Source organism: Vulpes vulpes, chromosome 13 (assembly GCF_048418805.1).
Source record: "Vulpes vulpes isolate BD-2025 chromosome 13, VulVul3, whole genome shotgun sequence".
Classification (NCBI taxonomy): domain Eukaryota; kingdom Metazoa; phylum Chordata; class Mammalia; order Carnivora; family Canidae; genus Vulpes; species Vulpes vulpes.
The window spans coordinates 49,465,211-49,469,787 of record NC_132792.1 but is presented as its reverse complement, the minus strand read 5'-3'; the positions used below and the strand labels follow the sequence as shown (position 1 = coordinate 49,469,787).

General features: G+C 39.0%; 1 pseudogene; it reads right to left on the bottom strand.

Moving 5' to 3' along the window:
• Positions 1-3,557: 3,557 nt before the first annotated feature.
• On the bottom strand, positions 3,558-4,204 carry LOC112931974 (glutathione S-transferase P pseudogene; annotated as a pseudogene).
• Positions 4,205-4,577: the final 373 nt, after the last annotated feature.

Here is a 4,577-nt window from a genome sequence, read left to right as displayed (position 1 = left end):
GGCTTTCAACTTGATGAGCTTTAACAATTTTATAAGTCCATGTAACTACCACTCAATACAGATAGATATATATCATTTCTATCACCCAGAGATGTCCGTTGTATCCCATTGAGTCAATCCTCACCCACCTCTAACCCTAACAGGTAATCACTTTATGATTTCTGCCACATGGATTAATTTTGTTGCTATTGTTCTTAGAATTTAAAAATGGAGTTGGGTACGATGCATTATTTTCAGTCTCATTTCTTTCATTCACAAGAATAATTTTGAGAGTAATCCATGTTGCCGCCATATATCAGTAGTTCATTCTTTTATATTATTATGTGAATATGCCAAAGCATGTATTTATCCAATATCCTGTTTATGACTTTTTTCTTTCTCATTTTGTACTATTTTTAATAAGGCTACCACAAGCATTTTTGTTGGCATTTGTTTCATTTCTCTTGGGAAAATATTTAAACTGAAATTGCTGAAACATTGGTCAGAGATATGTTTAAATTTTTAAGAAATCACCAAAAATTTCTCTAAAATGGTGATGTTATTTTATGTTTCCACCAGTAATATATAAATATTCAAGTTGCTTCAAATGTTTGCTAACATTTGGTAACGTCAGAATTTTTTATTTTAACCATTTTAGAGCTTGTAAAATGGTATCTCTCACTCTTGTTTTTCATTTTACTGAGGATTACTGTGATTAAACACATATTTATGTGCTTTTTGGCCATTGCCATTTCTGTATCTATTTTCATGAATGTGTGAAGTTTTTTTTTTCCCCTTAGGAAATAAGTTTGATAGTAAAAATAATTTCAGCACAGTTTAATCAAAGTGCCTGCACATATTTTAACAGAATGGACAAATTGAGAATTTAATACTATCCATTGATATTTTTAAAGTACATAGAAAAGCAACATTTGAAAAGTAGAGTTTTATAAACTATTTAGAATGCCATAGTGGAAAAACCTTGACATTTGATTTCAAAAGCTAGTACCAATGAGCCTGAAATGTTTTAGTCAATTACAACTACTTTTTGTGTATGTATTGTTGGTTTTGTTGTTATTGTTGTTTATGTGTCAGAGGTTCTATTTGAATGTTTCTAAGCTGTCAGGACCTACTTTTAGGATAATTCTTGTGATCAAAATCTCTGATCTATGCTTGGAGTCAGTTTATAATTCAGAGGAAACACAACGTAACTATTTTGATAAAGATTCTCCTCCAGAATTCAAAGATATTAAACATAATTCCAAAGTGTGGTATTGTCTTCAGGAAGTTAGTTGCCAATCCATTTCAGAACCCCTAGCACCTCTTGGACTTTAACTATCTGTGGAAGACACAGGTCGTGATCCTGATAAAGAACTCCACTCCTCTTAATGGGTGTATTTCTCCACCCAAGAAAGGAAGACAGGGAATCTGAGTCTGCATCTTTCTTTTCACACTGTGTCAAAGGGAAAAAAAAGGGGGGGGGGGCGTCTGCTACCATCTAGCAGCCAGATAGCCACTGAGAAAGTTCTGGAGATGAGAGAACTTATCTCAAGGTCCGTTCCCAATTATATTCAGGTAAACTAAAAGACGCCCAGTGGAGAACGGGAGAGTATCTAAAACAAAGAGTGATGATTATTGATAAAGTTCCAGGAATCCTTCCTGTTGGTAAATAGTTCAGAACTACAGAAGATCTCCCTGTCAATCATTTCTGGCAGTTTCTGCACAACCAATTAGGTTTTGATCAGATATGTATATTAGGTCCAGTGGTGGCTGTCATGCAGAAAAGACTAGTAGGTATAATGGAGCTTCACTGGGTCAAGTGTCCCAGGTCATCAATGCACAGCATAATAAACTTGCAAGGTTCTGAGGGAAAGTGGTGCCAGAACAGCACATCATTCCCCTTCACAAGGCTTGGAGACAATGGACAGCCACACTCAGGGCCCACTGTCCCTGCATGTTTTTAGCACAGCACTCTGACAAGTCTAGGGGCACAGTGAGACTAAGATAGAATGTCTTTGCCAGCCTAACATGGAGCGACCACTGGCTGCCAGTTGCCAAGTAGGCCTGTTACCTTCTACCATGGTCTGCCGTTGGCCACCCCTGGCCATGTTGACCTATATTCAGGAGACCCGTGACACCAGCCTGAGCTCTCAGGCAGTGGGATAATGGGCATGTCAGGAAGAATTTGATGAAGTTATATTCCAAAGTCTTAAAATCTTTTGATTGCTAATATGAAGAAGTTCTTTATGTATTCGGGATCTGATCCTTCATCAAATATGCAAGGCAAACATTTTATCTCATTCGTCAGCCAGCCTATTCATTTGCCAAAGTGACATCAGCGGATATTTTCATTTTGATGCTTTCTAGTTTTCAGTTTTCTTCTTTAACTGTTAGTGCTTTTGTGAAGCTAAGAAATCTACCTCAAGGTCACAAATATGTTTCTCTATGTTATCTTGTAGAAACTCCATAATGTTAGCTTTATTTATGTTCATGATTCACCGTGCATTGATTTTTGCCTTTAAAGTAAGTTAGAGTGTGAGATTCTTTTTCTTTTCTATACAGATATCCAGGTGTTCCAGACCCATTTCTTGAAAAGGTGTTCCTTTTACTGTTGAGTTGCCATAGAAACTTGTATAAAAATCAGGGGCACCTGGGTGGCTCAATGGTTGAGCGTCTGCCTTCAGCTTAGGTTGGTCATGCTCCTGGGGTCCCAGGTTCGAGTCCTGCATTGGGCTCTCCATGGGGATCCTGCTTTTCCTTCAGCCTCTCTCTCTCTCTCTCTGTGTCTCTCATGAATAAATGGATAAAATCTTTTTAAAAAATATTTTAAAAATAATGTATGAGTCTATTTCTGTATTCCATATTTCATTTCATTGATATGTTTTCTTTTTTAATTTTTCTTTTTTCTTTCTTAATTTTTTTCATTGATATGTTTTCTATCCTTACCCTAATGTATAATATCTATATTACTCTAGCTTTACTGCTTGTATTGAAATCAACTTGTTGACTCTCTCAGCTTTGCTTAGATTGAAGACTATTTTGACCATTTTAGGACATTTGCATTTTTAGATAACTCTTCAAATTAATGTCAATTTATACAAAGCAGCTTTCTGAGTTTTGAATAAGGTTGTTTTGAACCATTTGGGGAAAAAACAGACAATGTTGAGTTTTCCAATCCATACTCATTGTATACCTGTCCATTTACTTAAATTCTTTCTTATTCTCTTAATTTTTTTCCTCAATGCATTTGATAATTTTGACAGTATTAGAGATTGTGGTATGAAAAGACATAGTATTCTTATTCCATATCTTTCAAGAAGAATATTCAATATTGTATAATAAAGTATAAAATTATATTAATAAGGGCATAGAATCCATCTTCCTCCAAAAGGAGAAAGTCTAGGACAATTCAATCATTCAGAACAATTTTGGCCAGATAGTGTCTCTCTCCATGTCAAAATTTACCCAGATTTGCTTGCAGCCTATTATTTTACTTTTTTCTCACTTGAAAATTCTTTTGGTCAGAGAGAAAGGAAGTCAGCAGCCCCCCAGCTTCCTGCCCAGGGTTCCACAAGCTCTCACTGCTTCCCGTTGCCATTGATGGGGCGGTTCATGTGCTCGGGGGATGCCAGGAACACCTTGAGCATGAGTCTGGTGCTGAGGCATGCCACATAGACTGAGAGCAGGGAAAAGGAGTCCAGGCAGCGAGTGGCCAGGACCTGTTGAATCAGCAGCAAGTCCAGCAAGTTGTAGTCTGCGAAGAAAATCTGGTTGCCCACGATGAAGGCCTGGCCCCCCTCATTCTGGGACAACAGCATTTCAAAAGGCTTCAGGTAACCTGGTAGTGCCTTCACGTACTCCTCCTTTCCTGCCTCGTAGTTAGTGTAGATGAGGAGGGCGTATTTGCAGTGGAGATCCTTCACACCATCGTTCACTATATCCAGCAAGGCCGCCTCCTGGTGGTCCTTCCCATAGAGCCCAAGGGAGTGGCCCAGGTGTTGCAGGATGGCACTGGACTGGTACAGGGTGACGTCTCCGTCCTGGAACTTGCGGAGCTGCCCATATAGACAGGAGGCCTTGAGTGAGCCCTTCATCCAGATCTCCATGGTCACCACCTCCTCCTTCCAGCTCTGGTCCTGGTCAACCAGCAGCATGTGCATGGCCTTGTAGCACCCTAGAACAGGGAAGTAGATGATGGTGTAGGGTGGCATGGTTGCAGCGCAGGTGGCGGTGGTGGTGGCAGAGGCAGTGGCAGCAGAGCTCCAGCCTATTATTTTTCTTTTTTAAAAAGGAATAAGCGGCATCCTTTTTGCTAAGAGAAACTCAGAACCATTATCTAGAGTAAACTAGAACCATAACAATAGCAGCACCAGTAATAATGCCACATCTCCAGTGTAGTCCTGGCTGAGCAGAACTCTTACTAGTCAAAGAGAGGACATACTGTCGTGGTTCTCAGCACTTCTAGTTGAAGTAGTGTCCATAAGAAGGAATGAATTAGATACCTGAAGTGGTTCAGCAAGGAATATTCAGAAACTGTAATTTTATTCTCAACTGATTGTATCTTAATTTCTAGTAGTACAAAAAACAAACCCCAAAAG